Genomic DNA, 26,422 nt, shown 5'->3' with positions numbered 1-26,422 from the left:
TGCGCGTCCGGAGCCTGTGCTCCGCAACGGGAGAGGCCACAACAGTGAGAGGCCCGTGTAATGCAAAAAAAAAAAAAAATATGCTTTGGGCTAAAACTCAGCAGGCAAGTTTCCAGTCCAGGAACAGCTTTGACAAAATTTTAATAAAATTAGAACCAGATTGGCATGAGGGATTTGAGTTAGAGAAAAGTTTATCTATATATGTAGATAGACATGTGAAGAAGGCCAAACTCTCATTGTGGAATGAATGCTACATAGCAGTAACTCTTGGCCTGCTGGCATTTTGCACACAACTACTAGTGTCCTTGATCCATGAATAAGGTAAGAGATTATGAGTTTTCTTAGGCATTGTTAAGGCATTTGAAACATCCTATGCTTGGGTGAATTTTGCTAACTTCAGTATTGTTTTGTACCAGCTGCCTAAAGTGCGTTAAAATCTTTAAAAAGAGCAAAAGGTATTTTAAATCTTTTTTTAAAAAGTGCGGCATTTGATTGTTTTGTTTAAATTAAGAGTAATTACATTGTTTGAAAACACAAAAGTGTTTTCTTGTGAAACCTTAATTTTGTAATATTTAACCTTTCTACATGATTCTTGGTACTTTAAGCAAAGATTGGCTTACTTCTAAATATGGGCACCAAACATACCTCTGTGCCTACTGTAAGAAATGTGGAGCAGAAGCAAGAAGAACTACAATTCTGCAGCCTGTGGAACAAAAACAACACTCACAGAAAGATAGACAAGATGAAAAGGCAGAGGGCTATGTACCAGATGAAGGAACAAGATAAAACCCCAGAAAAACAACTAAGTGAAGTGGAGATAGGCAACCTTCCAGAAAAACAATTCAAAATAATGATAGTGAAGATGATCCAGGACCTCCGAAAAACAATGGAGGCAAAGATTGAGAAGATGCAAGAAATGTTTAACAAAGACCTAGAAGAATTAAAGAACAAACAGAGATGAACAATACAATAACTAAAATGAAAACTACACTAGAAGGAATCAATAGGAGAATACCTGAGGCAGAAGAATGGATAAGTGACCTGGAAGACAGAATGGTGGAATTCACTGTTGCGGAACAGAATAAAGAAAAAAGAATGAGGGCTTTTCTGGTGGCGCAGTGGATGGGGGTCCGCCTGCCGATGCAGGGGACACGGGTTCATGCCCCAGTCTGGGAAGATCCCACATGCCGCAGAGCGGCTGGGCCCGTGGGCCATGGCCACTGGGCCTGTGCGTCCGGAGCCTGTGCTCTGCAGCGGGAGAGGCCGCAACAGTGGGAGGCCTGCGTACCATGAAAAAAAAAAAAAAAGAAAAAAGAAAAAAGAATGAAAAGAAATGAAGACAGCCTAAGAGACCTCGGGAACAACATTAAACGCAACAACATTCGCATTATAGGGGTCCCAGAAGGAGAAGAGAGAGAGAAAGGACCTGAGAAAATATTTGAAGAGATTATAGTCAAAAACTTCCCTAACATGGGAAAGGAAATAGCTACCCAAGTCCAGAAAGCACAGACAGTCCCATACAGGATAAACCCAAGGAGAAACACACTGAGACACATAGTAATCAAACTGGCAAAAATTAAAGGCAAAGAAAAATGATTGAAAGCAGCAAGGGAAAAACGAAGAATAACATACAAGGGAAGTCCCATAAGGTTAACAGCTGACTTCTCAGCAGAAACTCTACAAGCCAGAGGGAGTGGCATGATATACTTAAAGTGATGAAAGGGAAGAACCTACAACCAAGATTACTCTACCCAGCAAAGATCTCATTCAGATTCAATGGAGAAATCAAAAGCTTTACAGACAAGCAAAACTAAGAGAATTCAGTACCCCCAAACCAGCTCTACAACAAATGATAAAGGAACTTCTCTAAGTGGGAAACACAAGAGAAGAAAAGGTACTACAAAAACAACCCAGGGCTTCCCTGGTGGCGCAGTGGTTGAGAGTCTGCCTGCTGACGCAGGGGACACAGGTTCGTGCCCCAGTCCGGGAAGATCCCACATGACGTGGAACGGCTGGGCCCATGAGCTATGGCCGCTGAGCCTGCACATCCACAGCCTGTGCTCTGCAACAGGAGAGGCCACAACAGTGAGAGGTCCACGTACCGAAAAAAAAAAAAAAAAAAAAAAAAACAATGAAGAAAATGGTCATAGGAACATACATATCGATAATTACCTTAAACATGAATGGATTAAATGCTCCAACCAAAAGACACAGGCTTACTGAATGGATACAAAAACAAGACCCATCTATATGCTGTCTACAAGAGACCCACTTCATACCCAGGGACACATACAGACTGAAAGTGAGGGGATGGAAAAATATATTTCATGCAAATGAAAATCAAAAGAAAGCTGGAGTAGCTATACTCATATCAGATAAAACAGACTTTAAAATAAAGAACGTTACAAGAGACAGGAAGGACACTATATAATGATCAAGGGATCAATCCAAGAAGAAGATATAACAATTATAAATATATATGCACCCAACATAGGAGCACCTCAATACATAAGGCAAATGCTAACAGCTATAAAAGAGGAAATCGACAGTAACACAATAATAGTGGGGGACTTTAACACTTCACTTCCACTAGTGGACAGATCATCCAAGATGAAAATAAATAAGGAAACAGAAGCTTTAAATGACACAATAGACCAGGCAGATTTAATTGATATTTATAGGACATTCCATCCAAAAACAGCAGATTACACTTTCTTCTCAAGTGTGCACAGAACATTCTCCAGGATAGATCACATCTTGGGTCACAAATCAAGCCTCAGTATATTTAAGAAAATGGAAAACATATCCAGCATCTTTTCTGACCACAATGCTTTGAAATTAGAAATGAATTACAAGGAAAAAAACGTAAAAACACAAACACATGGAGGCTAAACAATATGTTACTAAATAATCAAAATATCACTTAAGAAATCAAAGAGGAAATCAAAAAATACCTAGAGACAAATGACAATGAAAACACAATGATCCAAAACCTACGGGATGCAGCAAAACCAGTTCTCTAAGAGGGAAGTTTATAGCTATACAAGCCTACCTCAAGAAACAAGAAAAATCTCAAGGAAACAATCTAACCTTACACCTAAAGGAACTAGAGTAAGAAGAACAAACAAAACCCAAAGTTAGCAGAAGGAAAGAAATCATAAAGATCAGAGCAGAAATAAATGAAATAGAAACAAAGAAAACAATAGCAAACATCAATAAAAATAAAAGCTGGTTCTTTGAGAAGATAAACAAAATTGATAAATCATTAGCCAGACTCATCAAGAAAAAGAGGGAGAGGACTCAAATCAATAAAATTAGAAATGAAAAAGGAGAAGTTACAACAGACACCACAGAAATACAAAGCATCCTAAGAGACTACTACAAGCAACTCTATGCCAATAAAATGGACAACCTGGAAGAATTGGACAAATTCTTAGAAAGGCGTAACCTTCCAAGACTGAACCAGGAAGAAACAGAAAATATGAACAGAGCAGTCACAAGGAATGAAATTGAAACTGTGATTAAAAATCTTCCAACAAACAAAAGTCCAGGACCAGATGGCTTCACAGGTGAATTCTATCAAACATTTAGAGAAGAGCTAACACCCATCCTTCTCAAACTCTTCCAGAAACTTGCAGAGGAAGGAACACTCCCAAACTCATTCTATGAGGCCACCATCACCCTGATACCAAAACCAGACAAAGATACTACAAAAAAAGAAAATTACAGACCAATATCCCTGATGAATATAGATGCAAAAATCCTCAACGAAATACTAGCAAACAGAATCCAACAACACATTAAAAGGATCATACACCATGATCAAGTGGGATTTATCCCAGGGATGCAGGGATTCTTCAGTATACACAAATCAATCAATGTGATACACCATATTAACAAACTGAAGAAGAAAAACCATTTGATCATGTCAATAGATGCAGAAAAAGCTTTTGACAAAATTCAACACCCATTTATGATAAAAACTCTCCAGAAGGTGGGCATAGAGGGAACCTACCTCAACATAATAAAGGCCATATACGACAAACCCACAGCAAACATCATTCTCAATGGTGAAAAACTGAAAGCATTTCCTCTAAGATCAGGAACAAGACAAGGATGTCCACTCTCACCACTATTATTCAACATAGTTTTGGAAGTCCTAGCCACGGCAATCAGAGAAGAAAAAGAAATAAAAGGAATACAAATTGGAAAAGAAGAAGTAAAACTGTCACTGTTTGCAAATGACATGATACTATACATAGGGAATCCTAAAAATGCCACCAGAAAACTAGTAGAGCTAATCAATGAATTTGGTAAAGCTGCAGGATACAAAATTAATGCACAGAAATCTCTTGCATTCCCATACACTAATGATGAAAAATCTGAAAGAAAAATTATGGAGATACTCCCATTTACCATTGCAACAAAACGAATAAAATACCTAGGAATAAACCTACCTAGGGAGACAAAAGACCTGTATGCAGAAAACTATAAGACACTGATGAAAGAAATTAAAGATGATACCAACAGATGGAGAGATATACCATGTTCTTGCATTGGAAGAATCAATATTATGAAAATGACTATACTACCCAAAGCAATCTACAGATTCAATGCAATCCCTATCAAATGGCATTTTTTACAGAACTAGAGCAAATCATCTTAAAATTTGTATGGAGACACAAAAGACCCTGAATAGCCAAAGGAGTCTTGAGGGAAAAAAACGGTGCTGGAGGAATCAGACTCCCTGTCTTCAGACTATAGTACAAAGCTACAGTAATCATGACAATATGGTACTGGAACAAAAACAGAAACACAGATCCATGGAACAAGATAGAAAGCCCAGAGATAAACCCACGCATCTATGGTCAACTAATCTATGACAAAGGAGGCAAATATATACAATGGAGAAAAGACAGTCTCTTCAATAAGTGGTGCTGGGAAAACTAGACAGCTACATGTAAAAGAATGAAATGAGAACACTCCCTAACACCATACACAAAAATAAACTCAAAATGGATTCGAGACTTAAATCTAAGATCGGACACTATAAAACTCTTAGAGGAAAACACAGGAAGAACACTCTTTGACATAAATCACAGCAAGATCTTTTTTGATCCACCTCCTAGAGTAATGGAAATAAAAACAAAAATAAACAAATGGGACCTAACGAAACTGAAAAGCTTTTGCACAGCAAAGGAAACCATAAACAAGACTAAAAGACAACCCTCAGAATGGGAGAAAATATTCGCAACTGAATCAACGGACAAAGGGTTAATCTCCAAAATATATGAACAGCGCATGCAGCTCAATATTAAAGAAACAAACAACCCAATCCCAAAGTGGGCAGAAGACCTAAATAGACATTTCTCCAAAGAAGACATACAGTAGGCCAGGAAGCACATGAAAAGCTGCTCAACATCACTAATTATTAGAGAAATGCAAATCACAACTACAATGAGGTATCACCTCACACCAGTTACAATGGGCATCATCAGAAAATCTACAAACAATGAATGCTGGAGAGGGTGTGGAGAAAAGGGAACCCTCTTGTACTGTTGGTGGGAATGTAAATTGATACAGCCCCTATGGAGAACAGTATGGAGGTTCCTTAAAAAACTAAAAATAGAATTACCATATGATCCAACAATCCCACTACTGGGCATATACCCAGAGAAAATCATAATTCAAAAAGACACATGCACCACAATGTTCACTGCAGCACTATTTACAATAGCCAGGTCATGGAAGCAACCTAAATGCCCATCGACAGCCGAACAGATAAAGAAGTTGTGGTATATATATACAGTGGAATATTATTCAGCCATATAAAGGAACGAAATTGGGTCATTTGTTGAGATGGGGATGGATCTAGAGACTGTCATACAGAGTGAAGTAAGTCAGAAAGATAAAAACAAATATCATATATTAACACATGTATGTGGAACCTAGAAAAATGGTACAGATGAACCGGTTTGCAGGGCAGAAGTTGAGACACAGATGTGTAGAACAAACGTATGGACACCAAAGGGGGAGAACCGTGGTGGGGTGGGGATGGTGGTGTGCTGAATTGGGCGATTGGGATTGACATGTATACACTGATGTGTATAAAACTGATGACTAATAAGAACCTGCAGTATTAAAAAAAAAAAGAAATGTGGTGGCAGGTGCTGCACTGTATTCAAGAACATAGGAACAAAGATCAGAAAACCTCAAAATATTTAATCCATCCATTCAGCTCCTTTTGCCACTCTCCTTCCACATGCCTACACCACACTGGGGAAATGCGGGCTGTAGTCCTGTCCCCTATAATTTATTAGGAATCTTTCAGTCACTTTGAGCCCTGTCTCACATACTCAATATGCTACCAACACCTTACAGAGAAGCACTGGAAGCTTCATCTCTAACTTAGTCTTATCTAAAAGGTTATTAAACAGAAGCAACCATTTGACATATACAATAAAGACCCTCCAATGACTTTTTCAAGTATGCCTTATAGATGTATTATGCCAACAAAGACTGAAAGATCCTCAAAAAAGTGCCTCATTTATGTCCTGTTCTCCTTGGCCCGGTTGTTCATTTCATGAAGGTCAAAGAGAAACCACGTTCTAAGAATGCTATGCAAATTATCTAGAATTAGTGTGAGCCTATTTTTACCTTGCCAACCCCTACTCTACTGATGCTAAAAAAAAAAAAATCAGAGACTATAAGCAGTCTGGCTCCCATGGACACCTGTAGCCTAGTACCAATGAAGAAATATATTTGCTAAATACTTTTCTTTTCAAAACTAGAACCACGCAATTACTATTTGATCCTTTTGGGGTTCAAACTGGAATAATAACATTAAAGTGGTTTTTGTTTTGTTTTTAATGCACAAAGGAGCCAACTCTACAGTCTTGGTTTAATACATATTTTCTTCCTGCACTAGCAGATTTATTTTGTGTATTTATGTATTTTTATTCCATTTTTCCTGATATCATAGATACAGGGCGTATGCTTAATCTCTGAAATGCATTGCAATGCCAGAGCTAAATAGCAGTGAAAGCCTTCCAAGATAAGCTCTCCTAAAAGCACATGCTCACTTTTTAGGTCAGCTCTTCTCCGTAAAGTGTGTACTGACTCCTAAAAGAAAATTTTTGTTTAACATTTCCTGGATTTTGTCTCCAGGAGATCATTTTGCATAAGTGTTGTAACTACTTTGGGTCAAGGTCAGGAAAATCCTCATTGTGAGTCTTTTGGGTATGTTTCATTTCCTGGGTGTATTTTGAGAGCTGACTGGTTGTCCTGACTTGACAAAACTCTATCAGTTGATTGTTTTCTTCCCATTGCATTTTGGACCAGAACCCTCAAGACCTCATGTGCCCATTAGCCCCTGCCCAGGGCCTAAGGTCAGATGACTTCCCACAGAACCAAACAGGGAGAAAACAAAACAAAACAAAACAAAACTCACTGAGCCCTATGGCAGAGGAAAAAGAGGGATGTTCCACTTTCAGAGCAGCTTAAACTAGACTGTGTTCCCACAGTGCAGTAAGAATCCTTCCTACATCAAGCACATGTTCTGTTCAAAAGAACTACGGCAGGTGGTCTTTTGGCATCAGTATGCTTAGCTTGTGGCGTATAGTAGATGAGATGTGATCCCTGATCTTAGATTGCCTTCAATCTAGTTTAGGAAATAAGCTACAGACACATAAAATGACCAGCAAATTGCTGGCAAACAGGAGCTAAGATGTCTGTCTGAGGGCTAGCTAATAAAACACACGAAATCTATTTTTCAAAAACTCCTCAGTTCCTAATGGCTCATCACGAAGTTATCTACCATAAACACAGCATCCCTAATAATAGCCTTTGTCTCCAATTTTAATTCAACAAGCCTAGTCATCACTAATTTCTCATAACCTCCTAGTCAATAAGATTCTGTTATAGATTTACTGAATGATTTTATTAAAGATAGAATGGTGGTATCCCAAAAAGATATTATAGTGTATCAGTATAATCTCTTCTGCCGTCAGCATACTGTCTTCTGGTTATTTTGACCAAGAGATGACTATTATGACTCAATAAATCTATTATTGGAGTCAAAAATTTTTTTAAAAAAGTGATTTACTGTTGCAACTGAGCAAAACCCACAAATCCAAAAAGTCATGTGGCCAGGGTATCACATGAGGTGGTGAAATGTCAGCCATAGACACCCACCAAAAAACTCTGTAATGTTCACTTGCACAATCAAAACAAACTTTTATTAAGCACTTATACTATGACATGACCAAAGTATACAAAGATAAATGAAAATAAATGCTTAAGAAATATACAAAGGAACAAATCAATAAAATACAGTGTGATAATTACTATTAGCAAAAGAATATGGAAAGTATTATGGGAGCACTTACAGGAAAGAAAAACTCTTTTAGAAGGAATCAGGAAAGGCACTACAGAGAAAGTAACTTCTGAAGGATGGGTCCTGAAGGATGAACAGGAGTCACGAGTGTAAGTAGCAGGCATAGCACATATACTAAACAATTATATTGACCATTTTGAATAAAATGAAGTCTAGAAGTATAAAAACACAACATTTCCAAGTGAGTGGCTTGGCAGAGCTGGAAAGGAGGGCGTGGGGGATGCCCAGAGGCCAAGTTTTGGAAAAGATAGTTGCAAGAACTATCCCACTTCCCCTAAGTTGTGAAGGGCCTTATATATCATGCTACAAAGCAAGGAAGAGAACTATGAAATGTTTTTAAGAAGAATGACATGATTAGTAAGTAAAGGATATATAGGAGGAGAGATATGAGGTAGACAAGGATGGCCAATATTATAGCCAGGGAAATAGGTAATGAGAACTTGAACTATTTTTATGTTTGTTTCCCACCTTGTTACAGAGAAAACTGCAAGTAGCATTCAAGGATATATAAGACATAAAGTGGCATAAAATAAATGTGGAACCAAAGAAGAATGAAAAACAAGGTCAAAAGGCTCCATTTGAGATGGAGCCACAAATCAAGAGCTAAAAATAAATGCTCTATATATTTGTCACTGATTGCCCAAGACAAGTACAACTCACTCTTCTTGGTTACTGACATTTGACAGGAACGTCTTCTGGGTGAAGGAGGACTCTGTGAAGTCATGAATAACATCCTTGATAATCTAGCTCTCTGCAGATCTGGTTTGATACAGGGTTAGATTTGATCTGGAGGAGCCCTCAAGTCATTCTCCCTTGATATTGCTTTTCTGGGTCAAGCTCTTGATAAAAACTGGATGGTCCCAAAGCTAGAAAGGGCCCCAAATAACAAGAGCCTCAAGCTACTCTGTGCTGCCCTTGATCACAGGTCTTTAGTTGGAAAAAGGACTGGTATGTCTTATAAAAGTTGAGGAGGTGGGCTTCCCTGGTGGCGCAGTGGTTGAGGGTCTGCCTGCCGATGCAGGGGACACGGGTTCGTGCCCCGGTCCGGGAAGATCCCATGTGCCGCGGAGCGGCTGGGCCCGTGAGCCATGGCTGCTGAGCCTGCGCATCCAGAGCCTGTGCTTCGCAACGGGAGAGGCCACAACAGTGAGAGGCCCACGTACCGCAAAAAAAAAAAAAAAAAAAGTTGAGGAGGTCTCTTCATAAAGATAGGGGAACCTAAAGAGAAAAACTTTCTCCTCTGGAAGTAAGCCAAGGAAGAGTATACAGATAGGGAAGGTCATGAACAGAGGCAGAGGTGATGAGGATGAAGAAGAGAGGAGATGTTGGAGAAATATTTCCAAGGCACAATTAATAGGACTGTTCACTAATCAGATGTGAAAAAATGAGAGAAAGAGAAAGTATGGTTGAAGCTCTTTTCAAAGCTCCTTGCTTGGGTACTTGGATGAATGGTGACGATAAAAAGAAACAAAATAGGAAAGAATAGGTAGGATTTCTGGAAAAGATGATTAAATCCAGTTTTGGTTAAGTAATGTTTGAAGTAATGTGTTCTGCACCTTGCTCTATTGCAGTTAGAAATAGCAATCTAAAGCTCTAGTGAGAGGTGTGGAATGAAATTATAAATTTATAAATTATTGAACTCTTGAAAGCAGGTAGAGATCTAGTAGTATATGAAATCATCCTGGGAAAACCTAGAGTGAAAGAAGAATGAGAAGGGGTTGGGAGGATAGAGGGAGAGGACTAAGGGGAGTATACTGGAGAAGAAACAGTGAGAGGGAGATGACAAGGAGCTATTGAAAGGATCAAGAAAATAATTCAGAAGCTGAGAACTTCTACTAGAAAAGAATGGTATTGCAGAAGCCCATGAAGGAAGAGAGGAGGAAATGGCCAATTGAGACATCCCTATAAAGGTTTAAAGAGGGATAAGGACCAAAAAAGATGCTATGGGGTCATCAATAATCTTAGTTATGACAGTTTCTGTGGGAGTTATCTAGATCAACTCTAGTGGCCTGGGGCATGGTGAAAGGTGAAGGAGTAGAGAAAGCATGAGTGGGATACTCAAACAAGATATCTGACAGCTAAGTAAGGTGGTAACTTAAAGAAGAGGTAGAATCAAACATTTTTGTTGACAGTTGTATCAAAATAGTTACTCGTGTAAGTCTGTGAAATTCCCTCTTAAATCCAACTGACCAGCATTTCTATCTTCATAAGAAAGTAGCTTTATGAGTTACAGAAGCGATAAGTTACAAATAACAGAAATCCAAATTAATGTGCTGGCCTCAAGGAAGAGGGATTTGTCTCACATGACAAGAACATGTGACAAGGACAACTTCCAGAGGTAGAAGCTGAGGGCTGGGCAGTAGCTCAACAATGGCAATGGGGACCCAGACTCTTACTATCTTTCTGTTCTCCCACCTTTTGTGTGTAGGCATACTTGGTGCTTCATACTTGTCACGATTACCAGATGATTCCTGCCCCTTGAGACTGACCATCTGCTTTTCTAAAAGGAAAAGAGGCAGGAAGGGCAAGGGCTAAAAGGGAAATGATTGCTGCGTCTGTCTCTTTTTCTCAGGAAAGGAAACACTTTCTCAGAAACCTCACTCAGTTACTTCTGCTTGTATTTCATTGGCCAGAATGGTGTCACAATGAAATGAACAATGAAAAAAGTAGATGAACCACCAAAATTAAGACAAAAAATATAAAATCTACCTGAAACAAAAAGACAAAGGTAGGACGCGGTGATCACCTTCCTCCCCACAGATACACCAGAAATACAGCTACACGTGGAACAACTCCTACAGAACACCTACTGAACGCTGGCAGGAGACCCCAGACCTCCCAAAAGGCAAGAAACTCCCCACGTACCTGGGTAGGGCAAAGCGGAGAGATTCCCGCACAGAGGATCGGTGCCGACCGGTACTCACCAGCCCGAGAGGCTTGTCTGCTGGCCTGCTGGGGCGGGCGGCACTGGAAGCTGAGGCTCGGGCTTCGGTCAGAGCGCAGGGAGAGGACTGGGGCTGGCGGCGAGAACTCAGCCTGAAGGAGGCTAATGCGCCACAGCTAGCCGGGAGGGAGTCCGGGAAAACTCGGGAGCTGCCGAAGAGGCAAGAGACTTTTTCTTCCCTCTTGGTTTCCTGGTGCGCAAGAAGAGGGGATTAAGAGCGCTGCTTAAAGGAGCTCCACAGACGGGCGCGGGACGCTGGGGCTGCTGCTGCTGCCGCCGCCGCCGCCAAGAGACCTGTGTGCGAGCGCAGGTCACTGTCCACGCCGCCCTTCCGGGAGCCTGTGAAGCCCGTCACTGCCGGGGTCCCGGGATCCAGAGACGGCTTCCCTGGGAGAACGCACGCCACGCCTCGGGCTCGTGCAACGTCACGCCGGCCTCTGCCGCTGCAGGCTCGCCCCGCACTCCGTGCCCCTCCCTCCCCCCCAGCCTGAGTGAACCAGAGTCCCCGAAGCGGCTGCTCCTTTAACCCTGTCTTGTCTGAGCGAAGAGCAGACGCCCTCCGGCGACCTACACGCAGAGGTGGGGCCAAATCCAAAGCTGAGACCGTGGAGCTGTGAGAACAAAGAAGAAAAAGGGAAATCTCTCCCAGCAGCCTCAGAAGCAGTGGATTAAAGCTCCACAATCAACTAGATGTACCCTGCATCTATGGAATACATGAATAGACAACAAATCATCCCAAATTGAGGAGCCAGGCGTCAGTGCTGTGCCTCTGAGGTGGGAGAGCCAACTTCAGAATACTGGTCCACAAGAGACCTCCCAGCTCCACATATCAAACGGCGAAAATCTTCCAGAGATCTCCATCTCAACACCAGCACCCAGCTTCACTCAACGACCAGCAAGCTACAGTGCTGGACACCCTATGCCAAACAACTAGCAAGACAGGAAAACAACGCCACCCATTGGCAGAGAGGCTGCCTAAAATCATAAAAAGTCCGCAGACACCCCAAAACACACCACCAGACGTGGACCTGCCCACCAGAAAGGGAAGATCCAGGCTCATCCACCAGAACACAGGCACTAGTCCCCTCCACCAGGAAGCCTACACAACCCACTAAACCAACCTTAGCCACTGGGGACAGACACCAAAAACAACGGGAACTACGAACCTGCAGCCTGCAAAAAGGAGACCCCAAACACAGTAACATAAGCAAAATGAGAAGACAGAAGAACACACAGCAGGTGAAGGAGCAAGATAAAAACCCACCAGACCTAACAAATGAAGAGGTAATAGGCAGTCTACCTGAAAAAGAATTCAGAATGCTGATAGTAAAGATGATCCAAGACTCTATTTCCAAGATCCAAAATCTTGGAAATAGAATAGACAAAATGCAAGAAACAGTTAACAAGGACCTAGAAGAACTAAACATGAATCAAGCATCAATTAAAAACACAATAAATGAAATGAAAAATACTCTAGATGGGATCAATAGCAGAATAACTGAGGCAGAAGAACGGATAAGTGAGGTGGAAGATAAAATACTGGAAATAACTGATGCAGAGCAAAATAAAGAAAAAAGAATGAAAAGAACAGAGGACAGTCTCAGAGACCTCTGGGACAACATTAAATGCACCAACATTCGAATTATAGGGGTTCCAGAAGAAGAAGAGAAAAAGAAAGGGACTGAGAAAATATTTGAAGAGATTATAGTTGAAAACTTCCCTAATATGGGAAAGGAAATAGTTAATCAAGTCCAGGAGGCACAGAGAGTCCCATACAGAATAAATCCAAGGGGAAATACACCAAGACACATACTAATAAAACTGTCAAAAATTAAACACAAAGAAATCATATTAAAAGCAGCAAGGGAAAAACAACAAATAACACACAAGGGAATCCCCACCAGGATAACAGCTGATCTCTCAGCAGAAACTCTACAAGCCAGAAGGGAGTGGCAGGACATAATTAAAGTGATGAAGGAGAAAAACCTGCAACCAAGATTACTCTACCCAGCAAGGATCTCATTCAGATTTGATGGAGAAATTAAAACGTTTACAGACAAGGAAAAGCTGAGAGAGTTCAGCACCACCAAACCAGCTTTACAACAAATGCTAAAGGAACTTCTCTAGGCAAGAAACACAACAGAAGGAAAAGACCTACAATAACGAACCCAAAACAATTAAGGAAATGGGAATAGGAACATACATATCGATAATTACCTTAAATGTAAATGGACTAAATGCTCCCACCAAAAGACACAGATTGGCTGAATGGATACAAAAACAACACCCATATATATGCTGTCTACAAGAGACCCACTTCAGACCTAGAGACACATACAGACTGAAAGTAAGGGGATGGAAAAAGATATTCCATGCAAATGGAAACCAAGAGAAAGCTGGAGTAGCAATTCTCATATCAGACAAAATAGACTTTAAAATAAAGACTACTAGAAGAGACAAAGAAGGACACTACATAATGATCAAGGGATCAATCCAAGAAGAAGATATAACAATTGTAAATATTTATGCACCCAACATAGGAGCACCTCAATACATAAGGCAAATACTAACAGCCATAAAAGGAGAAATCGACAGTAACACAATCATAGTAGGGGACTTTAACACCCCACTTTCACCAATGGACAGATCATCCAAAATGAAAATAAATAAGGAAACACAAGCTTTAAATGATACATTAAACAAGATGGACTTAATTGATATTTATAGGACATTCCATCCAAAAACAACAGAATACACATTTTTCTCAAGTGCTCATGGAATATTCTCCAGGATAGATCATATCTTGGGTCACAAATGAAGCCTTGGTAAATTTAAGAAAATTGAAATTGTATCAAGTATCTTTTCTGAGCACAATGCTATGAGACTAGATATCAATTACAGGAAAAGAGCTGTAAAAAATACAAACACATGGAGGCTAAACAATACACTACTTAATAACAAAGTGATCACTGAAGAAATCAAAGAGGAAATTAAAAAATACTTAGAAACAAATGACAATGGAGACATGACAACCCAAAACCTATGGGATGCAGCAAAAGCAGTTCTAAGAGGGAAGTTTATAGCAATACAATCCTACCTTAAGAAACAGGAAACATCTCGAATAAACAACCTAACCTTGCACCTAAAGCAATTAGAGAAAGAAGAACAAAAACATCCCAAACGTAGCAGAAGGAAAGAAATCATAAAAATCAGATCGGAAATAAATGAAAAAGAAATGAAGGAAACGATAGCAAAGATCAATAAAACTAAAAGCTGGTTCTTTGAGAAGATAAACAAAATTGATAAACCATTAGCCAGACTCATCAAGAAAAAAAGGGAGAAGACTCAAATCAATAGAATTAGAAATGAAAAAGGAGAAGTAACAACTGACACTGCAGAAATACAAAAGATCATGAGAGATTATTACAAGCAACTCTATGCCAATAAAATGGACAACGTGGAAGAAATAGGCAAATTCTTAGAAATGCACAATGTGCCAAGACTGAATCAGGAAGAAATAGAAAATATGAACAGACCAATCACAAGCACTGAAATTGAAACTGTGATAAAAAATCTTCCAACAAACAAAAGCCCAGGACCAGATGGCTTCACAGGCGAATTCTATCAAGCATTTAGAGAAGAGCTAAAACCTATCCTTCTCAAACTCTTCCAAAATATAGCAGAGGGAGGAGCACTCCCAAACTCATTCTACGAGGCCACCATCACCTTGATACCAAAACCAGACAAGGATGTCACAAAGAAAGAAAACTACAGGCCAATATCACTGATGAACATAGATGCAAAAATCCTCAACAAAATACTAGCAAACAGAATCCAACAGCACATTAAAAGGATCATACACCATGATCAAGTGGGGTTTATTCCAGGAATGCAAGGATTCTTCAATATACGCAAATCAATCAACGTGATACACCGTATCAACAAATTGAAGGAGAAAAACCATATGATCATCTCAATAGATGCAGAGAAAGCTTTCGACAAAATTCAACACCCATTTATGATAAAAACCCTGCAGAAAGTAGGCATAGAGGGAACTTTCCTCAACATTAATAAAGGCCATATATGACAAACCCACAGCCAGCATCGTCCTCAATGGTGAAAAACTGAAACCATTTCCACTAAGATCAGGAACAAGACAAGGTTGCCCACTCTCACCACTCTTATTCAACATAGTTTTGGAAGTTTTAGCCACAGCAATCAGAGAAGAAAAGGAAATAAAAGGAATCCAAATCGGAAAAGAAGAAGTAAAGCTGTCACTGTTTGCAGATGACATGATACTATACATAGAGAATCCTAAAGATGCTACCAGAAAACTACTAGAGCTAATCAATGAATTTGGTAAAGTAGCAGGATACAAAATTAATGCACAGAAATCTCTGGCATTCCTATATACTAATGATGAAAAATCTGAAAGTGAAATCAAGGAAACACTCCCATTTACCACTGCAACAAAAAGAATAAAATATCTAGGAATAAACCTACCTAAGGAGACAAAAGACCTGTATGCAGAAAATTATAAGACACTGATGGGCGAAATTAAAGATGATATAAATAGATGGAGAGATGTACCATGTTCTTGGATTGGAAGAATCAACATTGTGAAAATGACTCTACTACCCAAAGCAATCTACAGATTCAATGCAATCCCTATCAAACTACCACTGGCATTTTTCACAGAACTAGAACAAAAAATTTCACAATTTGTATGGAAAAACAAAAGACCCCGAATAGCCAAAGCAATCTTGAGAACGAAAAATGGAGCTGGAGGAATCAGGCTCCCTGACTTCAGACTATACTACAAAGCTACAGTAATCAAGACAGTGTGGTACTGGCACAAAAACAGAAAGATAGATCAATGGAACAGGATAGAAAGCCCAGAGATAAACCCACGCACATATGGTCACCTTATCTTTGATAAAGGAGGCAGGAATGTACAGTGGAGAAAGGACAGCCTCTTCAATAAGTGGTGCTGGGAAAACTGGACAGGGACATGTAAAAGTATGAGATTAGATCACTCCCTAACACCATACACAAAAATAAGCTCCAAATGGATTAAAGACCTAAATGTAAGGCCAGACACTATCAAACTCTTAGAGGAAAACATAGGCAGAACACTCTATAACATAAGTCACAGCAAGATCCTTTTTGACCCACCTCCTAGAAAAATGGAAATAAAGACAAAAATAAACACATGGGACCTAATGAAACTTAAAAGCTTTTGCACAGCAAAGGAAACCATAAACAAGACCAAAAGACAACCCTCAGAATGGGAGAAAATATTTACAAATGAAGCAACTGACAAAGGGTTAATCTCCAAAATTTATAAGCAGCTCATGCATCTCAATAAGAAAAAAACAAACAACCCAATCCAAAAATGGGCAGAAGACCTAAACAGACATTTCTCCACAGAAGATATACAGACTGCCAACAAACACATGAAAGGATGCTCAACATCTTTACTCATTAGAGAAATGCAAATCAAAACTACAATGAGATATCATCTCACACCAGTCAGAATGGCCATCATCAAAAAATCTAGAAACAATAAATGCTGGAGAGGGTGTGGAGAAAAGGGAACACTCTTGCACTGCTGGTGGGAATGTGAATTGGTTCAGCCACTATGGAGAATGGTATGGAGGTTCCTTAAAAAACTACAAATAGAACTACCACATGACCCAGCAATCCCACTACTGGGCATATACCCTGAGAAAACCATAATTCAAAAAGAGTCATGTACCAAAATGTTCATAGCAGCCCTATTTACAATAGCCCAGAGATGGAAACAACCTAAGTGTCCATCATTGGATGAATGGATAAAGAAGATGTGGCACATATATACAATGGAATATTACTCAGCCATAAAAAGAAACAAAATTGAGCTATTTGTAATGAGGTGGATGGACCTAGAGTCTGTCATACAGAGTGCAGTAAGTCAGAAAGAGAAAGACAAATACTGTATGCTGACACATATATATGGAATTTAAGAAAAAAAATGTCATGAAGAACATAGGGGTATGATAGGAATAAAGACACAGATCTACTAGAGAATGGACTTGAGGATATGGGGAGGGGGAAGGGTAAGCTGTGACAAAGCAAAAGAGCGGCATGGACATATATACACTACCAAATGTAAGGTAGATAGCTATTGGGAAGCAGCCGCATAGCACAGGGAGATCAGCTCGGTGCTTTGTGACCGCCTGGAGGGGTGGGATAGGGAGGGTGGGAGGGAGATGCAAAAGGGAGGGGATATGGGAACACATGCATATGTATAACTGATTAAATTTGCTAAAAAAAAAAAACAAAAAAAAAAAACGACAAAGGTAATTTTACTCTTCCTCTATCTACCCACTTGATGAAGAAATCTCCCAGAGACACAGTTGAGGAAAGTTAGTGTTAAAAAGACCATTGCCATTGCCTTGACCCTGGCAGACAGACAATCACTGTCCCAGCCCCCAGCTGTAAAACTTACACCCTTAGACTATACCTTATACTCTTGTTGCAGACATCTAAAGACCCAGGGTCACCAGCAGTCCTATTCTGTGAAGATTTGATTGCCAGGCTTAATTATTATCATTGTCAACATTACTCCTGACATAACTCTAACTCTCAGTGATTTCAGTATCCAAGTAGATGATCCTTCCAAGAGGCTCACCTCCTTCCCTCTGATGATCTTACTCTCCACCCTAACTCAGCTCCTCTTTCTCATGGCTACACTTTAATCTAATCCTCACCAATAGCCACATCCCTTCCATAATCTCTACTTAACCATCCTATTCTTTGTCCCTCACCTCCTATCTTTCTAGCTCTCTCGTTCCAGTGCTTTGACTCCGAAAAATTTCCCTCTATACCAGAACCTATAATCCATTGGGTTCTACCACCTTTTTTACTGTTAACACCACCTTCACGGCCTCATTCCTTTATTTTATTTAAATTCCATAGTTAATCAATTATTCCCTTGCGTCTACCCCCAGTTCTCTTGCTTGGTCCTCTCTTCATCTTACCTACATGGCGAAACCCAACCCTGACTGAATCTAACTCTTCACCTACTTCAGGTCTACACCCAAAGACTTGAATATGACTGGATAAAAATATAACATTATGAATAGATACATTTTAAATGTCTGAAACTAATCCCAAGAGGGCCCTGAGTGCTACCTGGCTATTCTACTGCATTTTGAATTCCATTCAGTCTACCAATGCTAGACAACCATTCAACACCCTTTCCTCTCTTCTCATACCTCCAACCTCTTCTCCCCATCCATTCTTACTCTTAGTTGACTACCATGTCTCTTATTTCTCTTGAGAAAATAGTGGCAATCAGAAGAGAAATTCCATGCTTCACTACCACCTCTACCCACAATACTCTGCCCATATACTCTGCCTTCCCACCTGTTACTATGGATGAAGTCTTCAAGTGCTGTTTAAGGTCAACTCCTCTGCTCTTCCACTAGTTGCCACCCATCTCTTATCACCTAAGACACTGCTTTAACAATGGTCTCTATCTCACTTGAATCATCTGTGTGATCTCTTTTTAAAATTATTTCTATCATCATCTAAATATGCTGAAATTTCTCCCATCTTAAAAAAAAATCATTTGAGCCTCATATTCCTGTCCAGGTATCATATAAACTTCCTGTTTCCCTTTGAGGGAAATTTCTGAAATGCATTTTCTATTCCCATTGTCTCCAATTACTCTGTCCTTATTCTTCCTTGAACCTATTCCAGTAGGACTTTGGTCCTGGTCCTTGGCCAAAACTCTCTTCTAGGTCACCAATGACTTCCAAGTTGCTAAATCCATGGTCAACTCTCAGGCCTCATCTTACTTGATCTATCAGCAGCATATAGCAGGTAATCACTTCTCTGTGAAACATTTTCTTCCCTAGGGTTCAGTGACATCAAACCTCCTAACTTCCCCCTAAATCACTGGCTACTCCCCTTGACTGATTCCTTCTCCTCCTCACAAATCCTAAACATTTAGGTTGCCCCAGGTCACAGCCATCAAAACTCATCTCTTCTCCATATGTACCATTTTCCAGGATGACGATCTCATCCAGTCACACAGCTTTAACACCAGGTATAAACTGATGATTCTCAGCTTTGAATTTCCAGCCTGGACTGCTCCTAGTAATTCCAGTCTTATACCTCCAGCTGCCTATATGACATTTCACTTGGATATATAATAGTCATTTCAAACATAAGATGTCCAAAAACTAAATCTGATTTTCTTCATCTCTCCTCCCTGACCCTCCTGCATAGTTCCCTACCTCAAAGGAAAGCAACTTCATCTTTCCAGCTGCTCAAGCCAAAAATCTCATGGTCACCCTTGATTCCTTTTCTCTCTCAGCTCAAATCCAATCCATCAGAAAATCCTGTTTGCTCTACCTTTAAAATCTCTCCTGAATTACTGTCATAGCTTCCTAACTGATGTTCCTGTTCCCACCCTTGTCCCTCTTTAGTCTCTACTCAACATAGGAGCCAGAGTAACTATTTATTATCTCACGCAGAGTAAAAGCTGAAGTCCTGCAATGGCTTAAAGGCCTTACATCAGTAATTCTTAACCTTCTTTGTGATGTGAATCTTTTTGGCAGACTGTTGAAGTCTCCAGATCCCTTCTTAAAATGACATTTTTAAATGCATAAAATAAAATATATAGGATTAAAAAAGAAACCAACTATGAAATACAGTGAACAAAAATTAAATAAGTCCAAATTTGTGATTAATAAGAATTCCTTTATTATATTAAATAACAATATCTAGTAGACCCCAAGTAAGAGATTTTGCTCTGGACAATCTGGTCCCCACTACCTCTGACCTCAGCTCTTACCATGCTCTCCTCTAATCATCTGGCTTGGGTCACCCTGATTTCTTTGCTGGCCCACCAAGCTTGCTTCTACCCTAGGAACTTGGCATTTGCTGTCCCTGCAAATATCTGCATGGGTTATCCCTGCACTTTCTTTAGGTCTCTGATCAAATGTCACCTTGATAGTGATGTCTTCTCTGGCCTCTCTCTTTAAAAAGGCAACTCTCCTCCCATACACATACCCTGGCACAACCTTTCCTGCTTTATTTGTAAATGGTGATAATATTTATCACCATTTAATAGATAGATAGATAGATAGATAGATAGATAGATAGATAATGTCCTGGTTAATTTTTTTGTTTGTCTAGAAACACACACACACACACACACAAATATAATTTCCCTGAGAGCACAGATTTTTATCAATTTTGTTCAATGCTGTGTTTATAACATCTGGCCTATTACTGGCACTTAACAAATATTTATTGAAAGGACAAACGAATAAAGTGAATTCCTCCCTCCCAGAAGAGAGTCTCCGAGGGCTGTCTTCTTCGGAGTCAGGCATCAGGCAGTGACCATGCTCAGGGATGTGACTGCCAACTTTGCCCAAGATTTTGTAAGATCAAAATACTCACTATCATATAGTCCCCCAGTTGAGACTGATTACTTTGAAAGCCACACCCTAGAGGGGCAGGCACTAGACTGGGTCCTTGACTTGGGTGTTTGACTACTTGACCACTTTCCTTCATGCCCAAGAAAAATGGCCTGGCCATGGTCATTCTTTCTCATATCAGGGCCTTTTAAACAAAGTTCCACTTCAGAGATCAAATATGAAAGGAGAGGAAAGAAAACTTGGTGGTAGATAAGATACTACAAGAGACTGTCAGAATCTTCGCAACAGAATAAAATAATGCTCAGGGTACTGCTGAGGGACACAATCAGGAAAGAGCACACCATTTTCTCAACTGGGGAGCCATCCAATCTATGAACAGAGGCACAACACATTTCTCCTCCAAAGATGCCGATTTCTAAATATGACTACTCATCTCTATCTAACCATGAAAATTAATGGTCCAAAAGAGAAAAAGTGACACTGAATCGTTGGAGAACTTCAGACAATAAGAACAACACTAAAGGGGTTGCTGCAAGGTCTGGACTTGATAACTGTGGGTGTCACAGTATTAATCCATTGTGTCTAGCACAACGTACAGGATTAGAACCAATGGGATTTGTTTGTTTTAGTTTAGTGATTTTGTTTTTGTTTTACCCAAATCACTTCCATTTTAAGGTTCCATGGAGCCAGCCTGTTTTTCAATGTACCTTTTAGTGATTAAGCCATGGGGAGAGATTGGGGGTGGGCAAGAAATGAAAAAGAAAAATCAATGAATCTCTATAGAGTACAGTTTACTCTCGGGGAAGCATATGTTAGCATCATGGTGGTGTAGGTCACTGGGAAAGGAGATGACTTCTACCAGATGATATCAGAAGTATCCAGGAATACAGTATCATCAAGGAAAAGATCTTTCTTCTCTTCTCTCTGGAAGCCCATGTTCCTGCAAGGCTGTAAGTTTTCTTCCTGTGATGTCTTTCTACCCCTGTAAGGTTTCCTTTGGTATTCATTTAACTTGATCCAACACATCAGCATGATAGGATTTACCCCAGGTCCTACAGTTTTCTAGGAATGCCTTTAATACTTTAGGCTCTGAGCAGGCCTTACATAGGTACATATGTAACATAAGGCATGAAATATTCTTTGAGGCTCCTTCTTGCTTCCCCAGGTTACCTGACTAGCCTTTTAGCCCCTCATCCACTGGTCAAGCAGAAGTTATAGGAGTTACTGAAAACAGAGGTCCCAGAGTCAGATCCCCCAATCCCATCAAGGTGTGACCAAGGCAGAACTGGTTTGGCAGCTGTTCCACCTGGAAAATAAAAGCACCTGGGAAAGAAAAGTGAGGTGAGGGAGGACATTTGTGGAGCTTCCTACATCTTGACCTTCTCCCCAGCAAACCTTGTAGTGGGATGGGAAATTGCAATTCCTGGACATTTCTCCCCTGATTTTAGGTGGTTTTCTAAGTATTAGAACTGGAGCCAGTTACTCATCTGAGGTTTCCTGGGTGACAGGATCTGCCAACCTGCCCTGGCACAGCAGCATAGTGAGTGTGGGCAAAGATCACCTCTGCATTTTCCATAGAGCCAAGGTGACTGTGGAGGGGTTCCTAATGTTCCCATTGATCTAGGCCAGACTGGGCCTATACATAAAGAAAAACATAAGGCACTTAAGTATTTATTACAAAAGAAATTAGGCAGGGAATTGGTTATACAGGTGGTGAAGGAACCAAGAGTCAAACAGACAAACTAGAAATTAGCAGCATAGAAATGAAAACTAGCTCTATGATGGAGAGACAAAGGATAGAGGTGGTGTTCTTGGTGTGCAGGGTCCAGGGACCGTGGAGCACCCTTCCAGTGGTTTTGGAGCCACAGAGGACACCCCAGGGTTGCCAGCGATGCCACTTGCAACCTTCAATCTCCTGTCAACCCTCCCATTTGCTGAATCTGGACAAATTCCAGCTGACCTAGGAGCCTGGGCAATATAGCCTATAGGATTAGCCCCTTGTGATAGCAGAGGCTAGCAGGAGAAGGATGAGAAATGAGCCCAGAGTAAAATGCCTGAGACTGGCACAGGATGACAGAGCAGCAGAGGCCAGCTAGCTACACCCCAGAGATTTCCACTGTTGGAAGGAGAAGCATAGTGGGACCCCTGGAGACTGCTTTCCAAGGCTGAGAGAAAAGAAGCAGCACTACCCAATGGTGCCCTGACACTCTCAGGGTAGAGTGTACCAGTCAAGCAACTGATGTCCATCCAACATGCTCCATAAGAAAGGATCAGCAGGTATTATCTGGGCTAAGAGAGCCACCTGTCAGGACAGCTGGCATCACCAGCATCTGAGAGCAGATCAGCAGGAAACCAATGGCTAGGCTCTGCTGAAAAATTTGACTCCACCCCAGCTGATCAATTTCCTTTCCACTCATGTACCCTTACCTGCAGGTGCACTTCTTTCTGCCCCCTTCCTGCAATGGAGGTGTACAGGCAAGCCCAAGGTCCCAGAGGGGAGAAAGGAAAAATTCAAGAAATGGACAGAAACCATGAAATTGGTGTTTTAAACTGGACAGTGGCTAATTAAAACACTTGATTTAGATTGAATATTTATTTGAAAGAGACTATTCTAAACCATAAGTGACTCAAAATGTTTAGGATCAGACCTAATTTCACAGTTTGGATGAAATTTAGTGAAACATTAGTGTTTTCATAAAGAAAATTAAGCAGTTTGCACATAGTTGAGAGGTGACTACAGGCATATCTCGGAGATATTTTGAATTCCATTCCAGACCACTGCAATAAAGTGAATATCACAACATCACAATAAATAAAGTGAGCCACACAATTTTTTTTTGGTTTCCTAGTACATATAAAGTTATCTTTACATTATCCTGTAGTCCATTAAGTGTGCAATAGCATTATGTCTAAAAAACAATGTACATGCCTCTATTAAAAAATACTTTATTGCCAAAAAAATTCTAGCCGTCGTCTGACCCTTTAGCGAGTTGTAATCTTGTTGCTGGCGGAGGGTCTTGCCTCAATATTAATGGCTGCTGACTGAACAGGGTGGGGGTTGCTGAAGGGTGGGTGGGGCTGTGGCAATTTCTTAAAATAAGACAGCAGTGAAGTGTGCTGCACTGATGGACTCTTCCTTTCATGAACGATTTCTCTGCAGTATGCAATGCTGTTTGATAGTATTTAACCCACAGTAGGACATCTTTCAAAATTGGAGTCAATCCTCTCAAACCCTGCCACTACTTTATCAACTAAGTTTATGTAATATTCTAAATCTTTTGTTGTCATTTCAACAATCTTCACAGCATCTTCACCAGGAATAGATTCCATCTCAAGAAACCACTTTCTTTGCTCATCCATAAGAAGCAACTCTTCATCCATTAAAGTATTATCACGAAATTGCAGAAATCCAATCACATCATCAGGCTCCGCTTGTAATTCTAGTTCTCTTGCTATTTTCACTACAGCTGCAGTTACTTCCTCCACCAAAGTCTTGAACCCCTCAAAGTCATCAATGAGGGCTGGAATCAACCTCTTCCAAACTCCTGTTAATGTTGATATTTTGACCTCCAACCCCGCCCCATGAATCACAAAATCACGTGTTTGTGTTTTTTTACATCTTTATTGGAGTATAATTGCTTTACAATGTTGTGTTAGTTTCTGCTGTACAACAAAGTGAATCAGCTATACATATACATATACATATACATATATCCCCATATCTCCTTCCTCTTGCATCTCCCTCCCACCCTCCCTATCCCATCCCTCTAGGGGGTCACAAAGCATCGAGCTGATCTCCCTGTGCTATGTAGCAGCTTCCCACTAGCTATCTATTTTACATTTGGCAGTGTATATATGTCAATGTGACTCTCTCACTTCGTCCCAGCTTTCCCTTCCCCGTCCTCAAGTCCGTTCTCTACGTCTGTGTCTTTATTCCTGCCCTGACACTAGGTTCATCAGTACCATATTTTTAGATTCCATATATATGCATTAGCATACGGTATTTGTTTTTACCTTTCTGACTTACTTCATTCTGTATGACAGACTCTAGGTTCATCCACCTAACTACAAATAACTCAATTTTGTTCCTTTTTATGGTGGAGTAATATTCCATTGTATATATGTGCCACATCTTCTTTTAACCATTCATCTGTCAATGGACATTTAAGTTGCTTCCATGTCCTGGCTATTGTAAATAGTGCTTCAATGAACATTGTGGTACATGTATCTTTTTTTTTTTTTTTTTTTTTTTGGCTGCGTTGGGTCTTCATTGATGCATGCGGGCTTTCTCTAGTTATGGCAAGCAGGGGCTACTCTTTGTTGTGGTGTGTGCCCTTCTCATTGAGGTGGCTTCTCTTATTGCAGAGTCCAGGCTCTAGGCGCACGGGCTTCAGTAGTTGTGGCACGTGGGCTCAGTAGTTGCGGCTCACGGGCTCTAGAGCGCAGGCTCAGTAGCTATGGCACATGGGCTTAGTTGCTCTGCAGCATGTGGAATATTCCCAGACCAGGGATTGAACCCGTGTCCCCTGCACTGGCAGGCAGATTCTTAACCACTGTGCCACCAGGGAAGTCCAACATGTATCTTTTTGAATTATGGTTTTCTCAGGGTATATGCCCAGTAGTGGAACTGCTACATCATACGGTAGTTCTATTTTTAGTTTTTAAGGAATCTCCATACTGTTCTCCATAGTGGCTGTATCAATTTACATTCCCACCAACAGTGCAGGAGGGTTCCCTTTTCTCTACACCCTCTCCAGCATTTATTGTTTGTAGATTTTTTGATGATGGCCATTCTGACTGGTGTGAGGTGACACCGCGTTGTGGATTTGATTTGCATTTCTCTAATGATTAGTGATGTTGAGCATCCTTTCATGTGTTTGTTGGCAATCTGTATGTCTTCTTTGGAGAAATATCTATTTAGGTCTTCCACCCATTTTTGGATTGGGTTGTTTTTTTGATATTGAGCTGCATGAGCTGCTTGTATATTTTGGAAATTAATCCTTTGTCAGTTGCTTCATTTGCAAATATTTTCTCCCATTCTGAGGGCTGTCTTTTGGTCTTGTTTATGGTTTCCTTTGCTGTGTAAAAGCTTTTAAGTTTCATTAGGTCCCATTTGTTTATTTTTGATTTTCTTTCCATTTCTCTAGGAGGGGGGGTCAAAAGGGATCTTGCTGTGATTTATGTCATAGAGTCTTCTGCCTATGTTTTCCTCTAAGAGTTTTAGAGTGTCTGGTCTTACACTTAGGTCTTTAATCCATTTTGAGTTTATTTTTGTGTATGGTGTTAAGGAGTGTTCTAATTTCATTCTTTTACATGTAGCTGTCCAGTTTTCCCAGCACCACTGATTGAAGAGATTGTCTTTTCTCCATTGTACATTCTTGCCTCCTTTAGCAAAAATAAGGTGACCATATGTGCGTGGGTTTATCTCTGGGCTTTCTATCCTGTTCCATTGGTCTATATTTCTGCTTTTGTGCCAGTACTGTCTTGATTACTGTAGCTCTATAGTGTAGTCTGAAGTCAGGGAACCTGATTCCTCCAGCTCCGTTTTTCTTTCCCAAGATTGCTTTGGCTATCCAGGGTCTTTTGTGCTTCCATACAAATTGTAAAATTTCTTGTTCTAGTTCTGTGAAAAATGCCACTGGTAATTTG

Source organism: Hyperoodon ampullatus, assembly GCF_949752795.1.
Source record: "Hyperoodon ampullatus genome assembly, chromosome: 1".
NCBI classification, from domain to species: Eukaryota; Metazoa; Chordata; class Mammalia; order Artiodactyla; family Ziphiidae; genus Hyperoodon; species Hyperoodon ampullatus.
Note: the sequence above shows the minus strand (reverse complement) of the source record.